Genomic DNA, 15,666 nt, shown 5'->3' on the forward strand with positions numbered 1-15,666 from the left:
CCCAATCAAATGTTTCAATGGTTACAGTTAACACACACTATCAAAAAAAAGTTGTATCAATCTTTATCAACATCATCTGATTTATATGATTTCTATGTTTTTATATTTCCCAAAAAAATGGAAAGCGGGTCTCTCCCTTAACAACTCTTGTTGGCATCATACCAAATCTGAAGGTGCATTAAGCCATGTGATTTATTTATATCCAATGATTAAGTTGTTCTGGATGCAAATTTGGAAATACATTCAAGCTATGTTTCACTGTCAAACCAAGCTCTCAATTGATGTAATAATTTTACGTGTAGCATATCCTCAATTAGATGTGCAGGAATCAGATCACAAACTTTATTTTAATTTCTGTTGCCCTGCAGATGATTTTAGGCAACCGGAAAAATGCAAACATCTTAGATGCCACATTCTGGTGGAACACAGTATGTATGATATCAAAATCTGAATTAAAATCTGCTGAAAAAACAAATAACCTACAGGCCATTCTTTGGACATGGAAATCATTGGATACATACTTAAAACAAGATTTGTAATCACATTGACATCAATGTATGGATATATAAAGGTTCTAGGCAACCAGTGTCTTATATCTATTCATATACTTTGATATTCACAGAAAACTTCCAGTTTATTTTGTCTCTATATAGCATCTCCCTTTAAAAAACAATTAGAATTTTAGTTTTGTTTTTTCCATAATTGCTTTTGTGTTTCTATTCATTTGAGCGTGTAATTGTCACGTCTGTGGTTGTGACCCCTCTCAGACTTACCTTATTGCTGGGGGTCAGCTTCTGAGCTGGCTTCTGTCTGTTCTTTCTGAGTTAGTTCTGTCTCTGTGTGCTGGCTGCTTCCAGCATAGCTCTAATTATTCCACTATACTGCACCTGTTTGTGTTGAGCCTCTCTAAGCTTCAGTATGCCTTCTGCCTGCTTCTTAGTTTGTGCTCCCCTCGCCCTCTGGTGACCAGAACCGGTGGCTGCCATAGACTGTCTTGCTGTCCCTACCCGTTCCAGGCTTCAGCCCAGTCCGGTCCGGATCTTCCAGGCTGCCAGACTTGTCTTTCTTGTTTGTGCCTGAACAGGACCTGTAGTTGCCTTGAGATTGCTGCAGCTGAGCCTCAGGTGCTGATGGGCTTTATTAATCACCTAGAAACTTCTGTGTTTGCCTTTGCATAACCTAAGGTCCCTGGTATGCGGGTGTGTGCTGTGCACTTCTGCCTAGCCCAGTTATTGTCTGAGATTCTTGCCTGTTTCTAGTATAGTCTTTGTGCAGTTTATCTTGTACTGTATTGCTTGTTCCCAGTCTTGTTTCTTGTTTGTATTTCTCTGTCTAGTTCTTGGTTGTCTGTGTTTCTTGTTTAGTGGCTGCTCTGCAGCTTTCAGTCTTGTCTCTTGTCTGTCAGTATTTGTTCCCTGTTTTAGTGGCTGCTCTGCATCTTTCAGTTCCTGACCCTTTTTGGCCTGCCCACTTCCTGTCTAGTGGGTATCCAGGTCCTGCCGGCCACCAGCACCCAGGGGCTCAACTCCTGAGGAACAGTGGTCAAGTGCAAGTGAAGTCTAGCTGTCCCTGTCCGAGTTCTGTCTTATCCCTGTGTGGGGTGGTTTTGCCTGCCGCTGCCGCTCTTCAGCAGTGGCCCAAGGGCTCACAAACCTAGTTGCTGCTTTGAAAATCTGACAGTAATGTATTTCTCTGATGAAACATCATTTTGCATACATGTTTTTATTACTTAAAAAATTAGTAAAAAAAGATTTGAACTTATTTGCCAGCTTTCTCTGCTCCGGGATGATCTGCCACTGTGTGTTGACTCTAGGGTTGCCAATTGGATCCAAATTTGCCCAGCAGGGTTGATCCAATCCTGGGTTTATCACATTGCATTCAGGAACTTGTGGTCTTGCTTTCCTTACTTAAGGGGTCTTTTACTAAAGCTTAGCTCGCGTTACCTGCAGCAGGGCCTATTTTATTCCTATGGGCCCTGCTGCAGATAACTGGAGATAAGCTTTAATAAAAGACCCCCTAAGGGCACTGGGAAAATCAGAACTACAAGTCCTGCATGTAGTGGGGTAAACCCAGGTCTGGATTAATCCTGTCGAATGAATCTGGATCCAGTTGGCAGACCTAGTTGACTCCGTCCAGGCATGCAGTTTAAGTTCTCTTCTAGTCCCTCTTTCAGCCTTTAGACCTGCCACCTGATCTCAGTTCCAGACCTGCAGTTTTGATTCACTTCCAGATCTGGACCCAGCTTCACTGTAAGCTCCAGCTTCACTTCCTGCTCCAGGGTTTACTACAGTGCAGTCTTGATTATCCGACCTTTGCTAATCCAACCATCTGGCATATCCAACAGACCCCTCCGCCCGGTGATGTCATCATATTTATTTGTATTAAAAATCTGTGTTTTAGAATAAGTACATGTACAGTAATTATGTTTTAACCCTCCAATTGGGACTCTGTGGTTTTGTTTATGCATTGTTTGAGGGGTTAACATTGTTTCCCATATTATCTGACTTTTCACTTATCCCTGCTGTCGGTTGGTCCTGTTTACGTTGGATAATTGAGAGTACAGATTTCACATCTAGGCCTCTGTCTATCTGATTGCATTTTCTGATTTATGGGTACTTCCCAGCCATGTGTCAAGGATATCCCATGCCCACCCCACTCCAGACCCTGGAAAATTTTCACAGGGCAGTAGCATAACCATGTTTTTATCACAAATTATACCTCACCCTATACAGACTAATTCCCCCCCCCCCCCCCCCCCACTACAGATCAACTGACACTTATTGCAATATTCTCTTAAATCATATTTCTCCACAATATGACCCATGGGCCAGAATCTGCCCTGCGATAGTCTTCAGTACAGCATGCTGGTTCTTCCACCACTTCGAAGTCTCTCTTCCATTCCACCCCTGGATAGTGGTACCGTGTGGTGCTCTGCGAGTTTGAATTTTCTTATCAGATCGCGAGGCTGTAGGGTGGCTTCCATTCCTGTTCTTCATTCAACCCCTTTAAGTTTGATTTCAGTTGGTGAAAATTCATGGAAGCTATTCTGCCTTCAGACAGACTGGCAAATTGAATCACTATTATAGCGGTTTTAGCCCTGGATGAAAAATGCTGAAAAAAAACCCCAACACAACCCCTGCTCAAGCCAAGACCCATAATGCTATGTTGATTTATTTATGTCCGTAGGAGACGATCATTGTGTGGAGACAAACACCTTGCCCTGAATCATTAGCAGATGTGACTGTGTAGCAGTTATGAATATTATCATATTCTTCAGGCTGTAGTACTGATTTGGCCACTTGCAGAGCCTCTTGTTTTAACTGCGCTTTAGAGATTCAAGTGTTGGATACCAAACAATCCTATTGTTTTTGTTAGGAATGTCTGCCTGAACTGGGAGTACTTATGTGGCTGAGTGATATTGTTAAATGACAGATAATTTGTCTGGTGCTGCGCAGAGGCTCTAGCATGACTCTCGGGCTGATGGTGTCCTCTCGTTCACCTTGGTCATCTTAGTTTTAGTATAATAATTATTATTGTTTTAATTTCTACACAGAGACGTTTGAGAACAGTCTGCCTTAACTGGGAGTACTTACGTGGCTGAGTGATATTATTAAATGACAAATAAATTGTCTGGTGTTGCGCAGAGGCTCTAGCATGACTCTGTCTAATGGTGTCCTCTAGTTCACTTTGGTCATCTTAGTTTTAGTATAATAATAATTATTTTAATTTCTACACAGAGAACAATAGAAATCAAACAAAATAAAACATGGAAAAGAAAATAAGATGATACCTTTTTTATTGGACATAACTTAATACATTTCTTGATTAGCTTTCAAAGGTTGCCCTTCTTCGTCGGATCGGAAATAAGCAAATGTGCTAGCTGACAGTGTATATAAGTGAAAACATTCAAGCATTACTATGACAGTCTGACAGGGTGGGAGGATGGGGGCTACCACACTCCTCTACACAGAGAACAGAATCTGTAATGACATTTACGGAAATGTGTAAAGCTGATGGAAGTGAACCCAAGTGTGGAATTCCTGTGGTGTGAGACAAGAACTGGCTTCCTGATATATATATATATATATATATATATATATATATATATAGTCAGCAAGCACCTCTCCGTGCTGTCCGCTCTCGACCCGCACCTCTCCGTGCTGTCTGTCTTCACCCACACAATTGGGGCTAATCCACCTCCTAAGAGGCACTGCTTCTGCTCACTTACAAAAAGTAATTATTCACAGTACCAAATTTGTCCTGCAGAGTACTTTATTACACCGCGGTACCAGTGGGAAAAACAGTATTTCACTGTACCACAGCTGTTGGTCTCTGTGCACTTTGCTTCACTTTTCCAACACACCAAACAAACAACAGTTCAGTCTTAGAATTAGCTAAAGACTTGGGAAAACCTGTGGTTCAGTCTATTCCTCCGCTCCTCTCTGATACTGCCTAGGAGTTAGAGGCATTTTCACCACCCTCATTTGCCAGACACCAACACTCTGACAACCTCCCACAAATGTTCAGACTGACCTCCTTCAGGTAATTAATTCCCACAGTTCCATGAAGCCAGACTGCATCTAGGCATTGTCACTTAGCGGCCCCAAATCTCTGGCTTCTCTCTCTCTGCAGTCTCTTCCTTTTCCACCGCCCTTTGTCCTGAGCAAAAGAACTCCATTTGCTCCTCACCAACCTCTTTCCTTTCGCTTTCTTCTCCTAGTTCAATCTCCTCCCACTCCATGGAGTCTTCCCCCACCCTCTCTCCCAGGTGCTGCTCCTCCCCCTGATTATCCTCCATCTCCCAATCACCCCCTGACTCCACTACCTGCTGGGAGTTGTGGTACTGTTTCTCTTGTTCCCTCCTTCCTTGCTAGTGTTGCTGGGCTCTGTAGTTCTCTTCCCTTTTCATCAGTCTCCTCCTCCCTTTTCCCCTCTGAGGGTTTTTCTCCTTTCCCCGCTTACTGTCACTATCAGCTCTTCTCTGCCTTCCTTCTACCTCCTCCTTACAATAAATAAATAAATATATATATATATATATATATATATATATATATATATATATATATATATATATATATATATATATATATATATATATATATATATATATATAAAAGGAAACAGCAGAATTAGGAATAGCCAACTTGTATTTTTGTTGGAAGGGCAGTCATAGTCTTACAAATCTGTTCATATTCTTTTAAAATTTAATTAGGCACAAGGATGAAGATAAACTGGTGGATATATATATGAACTTTAAAAAGACATTTGATAAAGTACCGCCCAAGTAATTACTGGGGAAACAGATAGACTGTGTATAGGATGGAGGCAACATACATTCATAGATCTAAAACTGATTAAAGGGAAGCAGACAGAGCGTGGGACTAAAGCAACCCACCCTCAGAGTGGAGGGAGATACATAACAAGAGTTTCACTAGAGCTTGTTGTAGGCCTGATGGTATTGAGTTTGTACATGATCTGGAGGATGGAGTGATGAGTGAGGCTGTGAAATTTGCAGATGATACTAAACTGCATAGAGTAGTTAACAACCAAACTTACTGTGTAAAACAGCAGGAGAAATATTGGAAACTTGATAACCAAAGGACAAATAGAACTTAAGTACATAAGTAATGCCACACTAGGAAAAGACCAAGGGTCCATCCAGCCCAGCATCCTGTCCACGACAGCAGCCAATCCAGGTCAAGGGCACCTGGCAAGCTTCCCAAACGTACAAACATTCTATACATGTTATTCCTGGAATTGTGGATTTTTCCCAAGTCCATTTAGTAGCGGTTTATGGACTTGGCCTTTAGGAAACCGTCTAACTCCCTTTTAAACTCTGCCAAGCTAACCGCCTTCACCACGTTCTCCGGCAACGAATTCCAGAGTTTAATTACGCGTTGGGTGAAGAAAAATAGACAAGTACAAAATGATGCATATTGTGAGGAAAAGAAAATTCAAACTACCAGTAGATACTGTTAGGATCCATTCTGGGAAATTGCTATCAAGATAAGATGTTTTTTATTTACAAATTTGATAAGCTGCCTTTCAACAAAAGTAACAAAGCCATTGGCATGGTATACAGCAGTGTCCAAAATGTCAACTGTGCATTAGGAGTAATTTATAAAGATACAAGCAAAAAAGCCCATTTCACGAAAATGAAACGGGCCCTAGCAAGGCTATTGTCTAATTGCCATTATGTTTTAAATCTTTCTTCCCTGCTTTCTCCTCTGTCCATATCCAGCAATTCTCCTCTCTCCCCTGCCCTCCACTCCATGTCCAGCGATTTCTCCTTTCTCCCCTGCCCTCCACTCCATGTCCAGCGATTTCTCCTTTCTCCCCTGCCCTCCACTCCATGTCCAGCGATTTCTCCTTTCTCCCCTCCCCTCCCATCCATGTCCAATGACTTGCCCCAGCCCCCACCTGTCCCCCCCTTTAAGCACCTGAGGTCCAGTTCAACCCCAGCCTTCACCTGCCTCTTCTCCTACAACAGCCCTCTTTTCCTTCCTGCCTTAAAAACTTTTATTTTACCTCAAGTTGCAGCGGCGACAGGCTCAGCTCGGCTTGCCTCCAACCTTCCCTTGCTGGAGGCGAGCCGATTACATAGAGGGGCATAATTGAACGAAAACGCCTATCTCCATGGGCGTTTATCTCCAAGAACGGGTCCGTGAAGGGGTGGACCGAACCGTATTTTGGGAAAAAATAGACGCCCATGTTTTATTCAACAATGTGTGAGCTGGGCGTTTTTGTTTTTCAGCGATAATGGAAAATGAAAGCGCCCAGCTCAAAAACGAATAAATCCAAGGCATTTGTTCGTGGGAGGGGCCAGGATTCGTAGTGCACTGGTCCCCCTCACATGCCAGGACATCAACCGGGCACCCTAGGGGGCACTTTTACAAAAACAAAAAAAAAGGTAAAAGAGCTCCCAGGTGCATAGCACCCTTCCCTTGTGTGTTGAGCCCCCCAAATCCCCCTCAAAACCCACTGCCCACAAGTCTACACCATTACTATAGCCCTAAGGGGTGAAGGGGGGCACCTACATGTGGGTACAGTGGGTTTGGGGGGGTTGGACGACTAATAAGCATTAAGCAGCACAATTGTAACAGGTAGGGGGGATGGGCCTGGGTCCACCTGCCTGAAGTCCACTGCACCCCCTAACAACTGCTCCAGGGACCTGGGTATGACATTTGAGGGTGAAAATAAAAAGTTGTGAAACATCATTTTTTGTGGTGGGAGGGGGTTAGTGACCACTGGGGGAGTCAGGGGAGGTCATCCCCGATTCCCTCCAGTGGTCATCTGGTCATTTAGGGCACTTTTTGGGGCCTTATTCGTGAAAAAACAGGGTCCAGGAAAAGTGTCCTAAATTCTAGCTAAAAACGCATACTTTTTTCCCATTATCGGTGACATTCGCCCATCTTTGTTCGGCAGATAACCACGCCCCAGTTCCGCCTTCGCCACACCTCTGACACGCCCCCATCAACTTTGTCCGCATCCGCGACGGAGTGCAGTTGAAAACGTCCAAAAATTGGCTTTCGATTATACCGCTTTATTCGTTTTTGTGAGATAAACGTCCATCTCCCGATTTAGGTCGGAACTTGGGCGTTTTTCTCGTTCGATTATAAGCAGGATAGTATCTCATTTGCATACGGTTACAAACCCAGCCAGCCAGCCAACTAGGGACGCAGATTGACAAATTATTATATAGAGGATTGACAACAAATTTGAGGATATTAAGCTGTTGTTTACCCTGTCCACAAGTACTATGACATGGAGGCACCCGATGAAACTGTGTGAAAAGAAATTTCATTACATAGCCAATAGTTAAATTGTGGAACCTGGCACTGCAGGACACAGTACAGCTTAACAGAGCTCAAGAAGGGGCAAGATCTTGAACAGATCATTGAGATCAGGTGGGGGCCGGCCTGTTAGGTTTGAACACATGTGCAGGCAGTGCTTAGATGAGCTCAGGTTTGTTTCCTTGAGTGTCACGAATGATGCTCTGGTCACTGTTGGAAATGGGATGCTCAGCTAAATAGACCATTGGTCTGATAATCTTGGCTACTTTTATGTTCTTAAATACTTGCATTCAGGGTAGTGAATAGAGTCAGGGACTGAACTTCTAGATAAAGCATTTCATATTAAGAAAAAATTCCTTGTTACTCAAATGTATTGTGATGATTCCGTGTTTTTTGGAATATGAAGATTGGGGACTTTGAGTCTCAACCTGGTTTTAGTAGTGTATTGTGGTATAACAGTCTGTGTCTAGTTCTTGTTTGATTTTTGGATTGAAAAAAAGATTGCAATCAGAAATGGGTCATGAACTCACTACCTTGTGTTGCAGGTTACTTTCTTGTGTCTAAGTTACTGGAGCTGAAATTAGTCCAGTCTGTGTGGAGGTAACTTGGTTTGACATGTTCACGACACTGTGGCACCACCATAACTTAAATGCAATTAGTCTCTTCCATGCTCCTTAGCAAAGGTAATTTTCAAAGGCACTTCTGTGGGCAAAGCAGTGTTTCACATGCAGAAATTGCCTGCCTGAAATGTGAGGAACTTGTGGTGAGACAGCCTGTATATTTATTTATTTTATTTATTTAGATTTTGCGCACACCTTTTTCAGTAGTAGCTCAAGGTGAGTTACATTCAGGTACACTGGATATTTCTCTGTCCCAGGAGGGCTCACAATCTAAGTTTGTACCTGAGGCAATGGAGGGTTACGTGACTTGCCCAAGATCACAAGGAGCTGCAGTGGGATTTGAACCGGCCACCTCGGGATTGCAAGACTGATGCTCTAACCACTAGGCCACTCCTCCACTCCATATGTTAGTATCCTGAGGGCACAGTTTGCACTTAAATACATACTTTTCAAAATTCAACTGTATGCACATATTTTAACCCAGAAAAATAGTGTGCCCCAAGTGATGGGTGTAAATGCAGAGCTCTCCTGGGGGAGAAATTTTCAAGCAGTGGCACACTTTTGCTTTGAGAAATCTTCTAAGTACCGCAAAGAAAATAATTATATGTGTATGTCTTACCTGTGCACACAATATTAAATAGCCGCAGAGCAGCTAACTTTATAATGGGGCACCTTTGAGAAAAGTCCAAAAAAAGGTGCCTTTTTAAAGCTTGCTTTCGTAGATTGTGAGCCCTTTGGGGACACAGAAATACCTAATGTACCTGAATGTGACTCACCTTGAGCTACTCCTGAAAGAAGTATGAGCTAAATCCCAAACAAATAAAAGCAATATAGGTGTCTTGTCCTTTTTTTTTTTTTTAAAGAGACTCCTCAAACTCTCCTCAGTAAGCTGTCACACAAAAAAAATCTGCTGTTGATTAGGTGTCATTGTCTGCATGCACATTATTTTATAATACTCAATGTATACTGCAGCTCCGCTCTACCCAAACTACACCTACCTCGTCAATACATAGCAACATAGTAAGTGAGGGCAGATAAAGACCTGAACGGTCCATCCAGTCTGCTGAATAGTCACACTCATTATCAATTCGTAATTAAATCAACAATGAATATGATATTATATAGTTGATTACGGTCTTTCTTTCACATTTCTGGGACACAGATCGTAGAAGTCCGCCCGGCCCTGTCCTTATGTTCCAACTGCTGTAGTTTCGTCGAAGGCCACGTCAGTCTATTCGTCTTCTCATTTGCGGAACACAGACCATAAAAGTGTCCAGCACTGTCCTCATGTTCCAGCCACCGAAGTTGCTGCCTTTCCAGCCCATCCTAAACCAGACTGCCTTATATGTGACACAGACCATACAAGTCTGCCCAGTATCGGCCCTAGTTCACCACAGCCGGAGTCGCATTCTAAGCGCCACATGACACATTCACAAACATGCAGCCATTTAAGTTTAGGTTTTTTATAACTTCCATTGTTTAATTAGAGATCCACTGTGTTCATCCCACGCATTTTTGAATTCCGTAACCATTTGTGTCTCTACCACCTCCTTAACGAAAGACTTTCCGCATCTACGCCATTAAAGGAGGAGGCAGCGGCACTCAAAGAACTTGGTACTTGGAAGGTGAAAGGCTGACTTAGGTGCAGCTTACACTTCCACAGGAACCCTGCAGGAACGGCTTCCATCCCCCTGGGAACCCCGTAGCCCCGGCAGGGATTCCCACAGGATTCCTTAGGGTTCTGCAGGATATCCGTGAACCCCGTTCTCATGTAGGACTCTAGCTGACATAATGTAAGTGACCTGGTAAACTGGAGAGAGGATGACAGGTACTGAAAACGGATGGGGGTCCTGAGGAGGGGTTTTGGAGGAAGGGGATGGGCTTTTGAAGGGGTTGAGTGCATGCTGAAATGGGGTTAAAAAGGTAGTGAAGAGGCAATATGAGTGGAATAAAGCAGGGCTCGACAGATCCCAGGTGCCAGGTTGCCATGGCAACTAATATATGTGCATGTTCAACCACACAATTTTATAAGTCATTTTCCACATGTAAAACCCACCTTACACACAGAAAAGACTTTCTAGAGTTAGAACATCAGATTGGCCATACTGGGTGAGACCTAGCCCAGTATCCTCCTCCCAACAGGGTCAATCCAGGTCACAAGTACCTGGCAGAATCCCAAATAGTAGTAAGAGTCCTCATGGGGACAATTCTATAAGTGTGCACCAATTAAGTGTCCTATTTCTGTGCGCAGTGCGCCTATTCTGTAAGAGTGGTTATGTGTATAAGCGTTCTTAGCGTAATTCAGGAGTGATGCATCTAAGTGTAGGCACAAACATATTTACACCAGGTCTATGGCTAGCCTAAGCGTTAATGCTTAAATGCGGCTGTTCCAGTGTTCTGTAAGTGTTATGGGGAACTGGATGCCCTCCATATGGATTGCCCATATGAATGCTCCTCTGACAATTGCATGCTATGGCTATTTAGTGCATAATTAGAGAATAACATTTAGGCGCTATCACTCTGATTCTGTAAAGGTTGTCAAAAATTGTGCACGCAAATTTAGGCGTGTTCCTGATTTGTGCACCCAATTTAAATGAATAATAAGCCAATTAGTTCCAATAACAAGCAATTATTGGCACTAATTGGATTTAAGTGGGACCAATGTGCCTAAAGTTAGACACCGGATCAGCGCTTAAAATTTACGCACGGCCCTAAAAAAGGGGATGCAGACGTGGGATGGTCACATTTTCGTTGATGCAAATGGCTGTGCCAAAATTTATGAGCAACTCTCCACTCCATCAATTCTAAATAAGTTGCGCCAAATTTTAGGCGCGACTTATAGAATACCGCTTAAGCTTTTTTTTTTTTGCGCTGATCTTTTAGGTGCCATTTTTTAAAATCCCCCCATACTGCCATGTATGTACATAAGAACATAGGTGTCTTTTTGTTGTTTAAAGTGCTGACCTCCTCCAGGGTAAGTCATTATTTTAATTTGTGAGTGGCTCATTCCGTTTGAGCGGCATATCAATTGTTATTGTTTACAGAGCTATATTTATATCATTTGGTTGAGAATTAGAATTAAGAACCAGTTAATGATTCCATCCACTGTCATCTACTAACAAGATTTTCTTTTGACTCCTGATGCAGGCATATTCTTATGCTGAAACACGGCTGTTCGGGATCTTTGAGTATTTAGGATACTGGCAATTAAAGAATCATCTGGTTCCTACTTTTGACTGATTGATTGACTGACTGATTGACTTTGTTCCTAATGTGCTGAGTGATTACTTTGTAATGTGCATGGGAGAAAGCTCCGCTGCTGTGCATTGAATTCATTACATCAGAACACATTTAACCCCGACACAGGTGCTGTGCGCTGACACAGGTGCTGTGCGCTGAAACACGGCCCGTGTCGGGTTATTAATGGAAGATTGATTTTCAAGGAACTTGCCCCAATTTTGAAGGCTCTTGGTGGTGCTTTTCGTTTTTTGGATTTTGTTCTGTTCTTTGTACCCTCTCTGTGCTGTCTTGTGTCATGCGTGGAAAATATAACATGCTTTCCATTCCCGTTCATCACATCCCCCCACTCAACAACAAATCATCCCTGAACAAACGTCAGATATTCAACATAACCCTCCATGTTTAACTGCTTGTTCCGACCACTGTTTACATATGTTGGTTAATAACACCATTATGTTTTTCTGTGTTCATTTTTGAGGACAAGTGGTATTGGGAAACACACAAGTCTTTTATTATATACTGGTTCTAGGCCAACAGGAATACATATTTTGGATTCTGACACAATATTTCCATCCTGACATAAATGCTAAACACAAGAACAGCTTACGGGTCTTCGATTTATGCAGCTGATGATGTAATATAAATAAAATTAATACTGAGAGCTAGTGGTGTAATCCAAAATATATTTTTTTCTGAAATAGGTGGATATTTCATCGTTGAAGCAGAAGGGAATTCATAGCCATACTCAGCAAAGCAGCAAACCAAATGGTGTGGACTGAAACTATTTTCCAGAAAACATTTGACGCTGACAAGTAAATTAGGTAAGCATGCAAAATAAGCCTTCTGTGTTCTTCTGGGGAGTCTTCCTCCCCCATTTCTGCCTTAAATTTGAATTTCTTAGATCTTTCTTGACTAGCTCAGTAATCTTTGGGCTATTTCAGAGCTAAAGCAGAAGAATTTGCCAGAAAGCTTCTGAAATAAGTCAAATCAAATAATATTATAAGGATTCCACTTTTCATGCTGATTATTTCATTTGGTGAGGAGATATGTTAAAAGTCTTTAAAATTTTATCCTATGTAGCCTCTTGCATTTTTGAGTGCTCACCTTGCCTGCTAGGTTCAGTTCCTGGGTCAAGCCGAATCAAGCATTCACAGACCCTGGAGGTAACTGCAAGGTGGTGACCCCTAGTGGCTGCATTTAGTTCCCGTGATTACAGGATTCTAGAACAGTGATTCTCAAAGTGGGCGGTACCACCCCGTGGGGGGTGTTGGACTAGTCTAGGTGGGCGTTGAAAGACAAGGTGGTGGTATGGGGACGCTGCACTTTCCTATGGGGGTGCTGGAGGGATAACCACAGTATAATGGCGTAAACAACTAAGAAGTAAGAAAGTTTCTTTTTTTACCATTTTATCAACATGGTAACTTGACGAATAGGCTCGCCTATAACACTAGTTGCCTGCTTACGCATATGAGCATATGTTTGTGCCATCGCAAGTGAACCAACGGTGCATATGTTTGCAGCGTCGCAAATAAAATGAGTGAAGTGTTACATGAGTCATGAGAAGTCAGTAGTACGAGCTGCCACTTGGATAAGTGTTGAAAGCATTAGTGCGAGCAGATACCTTTTTTTTTTATTTTTAGCTGGTTCAATAAATCCAAGTAGGTACACTATTTTATTAAAATTGTTTTTTGAAAAATGTGACTTGGCTTTGTGTTGTAAATTAAATAAAAATGTCAATTCTATCAATATTATTAAATGATAATATTTATGTTATTAATAAAATTTTGAATAATTAGTTGAGTAATAGCCTGAATGGGTGAGGGAACGCTGTAACAAATTTATGGAACCAAGGTAGTGGTGGGCTGAAAATGTTTAGGCATCACTGTTCTAGAATGAGCCCTGATGAATGGCCCCTGGCTGGGGATTGTCAGTACAGTGAGTTGGAAGAGGGGGAAAACCTTTGAGTGCTTGTGAGCTGAGTGATTCCAGGAGCGGGAGTAAACTACTAGGCCAGAAAGTTAATTAAGGGGCCCTTTTACTAAGCTGCGGTAAAAAGGGACCTGCACTAGCGTTGGCGCTTGTTTTTTATGTGTACTGAGGTCCCCCTTTACCGCAGCGGGTAAAAGGCTTTCCAATTTGGGGAAAAAATGCCTTACCGCATGGTGGTGGTGAGCCCTTACCGCCACCCATTGAGATGGCGGTAAGGGCTCCTGTGCTAACTTGGCGGTAACCGGGCAGCACCAATTGAGTTCTGGCACTGTAAAAATAGGACACATTTTTATAGCGCCAGAAATGGCGCATACTACAGGTGGGAACTACCTCCGGGCTCCTGTGGTAGCCCGGTGGTAGTTCCATGTTGGCAGTTCTGCAGTGGGCTTTCCGCTGCTTAGTGAAAGGGCCCCTAAGAAAGTAAAGAGCTTGTTTTATTTATTTATTTATTTATTTCTACTTTATTTATTTGTCATTTGATATACTACTCTTCACAAAAAAGAAAATTACATCAGAGCAGTTTAACAGACGTAGACCAGCGGGTAGTACAACACAAGTTACAAGGTTTAAAAAATGCTCTTTAAAAATGCCATTTATGTGTTATTTACAGAAGACAGGTTTACATACATAGCTGCAAAAAGAGAGGGAAGAACCACAATAGTATAGCCAAGATAAAAAGCTGAGAGAGATTGTTCAATCAACCAGCTTTTGATGCCAGATTTGATTTGTAGAAATTAATTTGTAAGCAGGTGAGGAGTTCCTTGAGGCAGGGGCCAGGCTGGAAAAACAGGCCCATCATGAGAAGTCAAACCTTAATATCCTTGGAGAAGGTATAGTTAAAAGGTTAGTTTGGGATGGTCTTAGTTAGTGAGCATTTTAAGACATAAGGAAGCCTTGTGTGGCAGGCAGTCCTACATGCAAATAGCAGTATTTGCACATGTAGATTGTATACATGTATAAATACTGATTTTAGAATGACACTGTTTACATGTGGAACTGCTATGAGACAACAGATAAAGAAGACAGAATGTAGACCTCTCAAGTTCTGTTCTTTTATAAATAAACTCTACTTTGGACTCATCCAGTCTACATTGTGTTTTCTTGTTGTCGCTCTGGATTTTGTGGACCGATTGCCTTCTTGTTTCTTGGAATTGCTGTGGGATGCACAGATTCAAAGGGAGTGTTTCTGGGTGGTCCAAAAATATATATGTGTATTTCCCCCAAATCCGTGCACGTTTGTTAAAACAATTTTCCCATCAGCATTTACACCTGCTTCAAGGCAGAAATGTCAGCTAACTGCTCATTTGGACCTGGGATCTCCACCAGTGATTGAGGGAGCAACTGTCTTAATATGGACTTCTATGGTCTTTGCCCCAAAACTGGGAAAGAAAAATTAGGATTAAGTAAGCATATCTTCTATCACATGCAGGCACTGTGTACCTCTGGGAGGGGAGGGGAAGACAGCTTAAGGTTGAATTTAATGGTGTTGTGGTATTATGTACTGGAGTATTGTGTTCAGTACTGGTCTCCGTATCTCAAAAAAGATATAGTAGAATTGGAAAAGGTACAGCGAAGGGCGACGAAAATGATAGTGGGGATGGGACGACTTTCCTATGAAGAGAGGCTGAGAAGGCTAGGGCTTTTCAGCTTGGAGAAGAGACGGCTGAGGGGAGATATGATAGAAGTGTATAAAATAATGAGTGGAATGGATCGGGTGGATGTGAAGCGATTGTTCACGCTATCCAAAAATACTAGGACTAGAGGGCATGAGTTGAAGCTACAGTGTGGTAAATTTAAAACGAATCGGAGAAAATTTTTCTTCACCCAACGTGTAATTAGACTCTGGAATTCGTTGCCGGAGAACGTGGTACGGGCGGTTAGCATGACGGAGTTTAAAAAGGGGTTAGATAGATTCCTAAAGGACAAGTCCATAGACCGCTATTAAATGGACTTGGAAAAATTCCGCATTTTTAGGTATAACTTGTCTGGAATGTTTTTACGTTTGGGGAGCGTGCCAGGTGCCC

The 15,666-nt window shown here is 42.3% G+C and overlaps 1 protein-coding gene across 3 annotated transcripts in view; it reads left to right on the plus strand.

The window, feature by feature from the left end:
* Positions 1 to 15,666, plus strand: part of HIVEP2 (HIVEP zinc finger 2) — a 401,117-nt gene that overhangs the window by 219,071 nt on the left and 166,380 nt on the right. For all 3 annotated transcript variants that reach the window (XM_030198499.1, XM_030198500.1, XM_030198498.1), the window contains exon 2: positions 12,355 to 12,474. The gene's annotated coding sequence lies outside the window, so the exon portion shown is untranslated. The remainder of the gene's footprint in view (positions 1 to 12,354; positions 12,475 to 15,666) is intronic.

Source organism: Microcaecilia unicolor, chromosome 3 (assembly GCF_901765095.1).
Source record: "Microcaecilia unicolor chromosome 3, aMicUni1.1, whole genome shotgun sequence".
Lineage (NCBI taxonomy): Eukaryota > Metazoa > Chordata > Amphibia > Gymnophiona > Siphonopidae > Microcaecilia > Microcaecilia unicolor.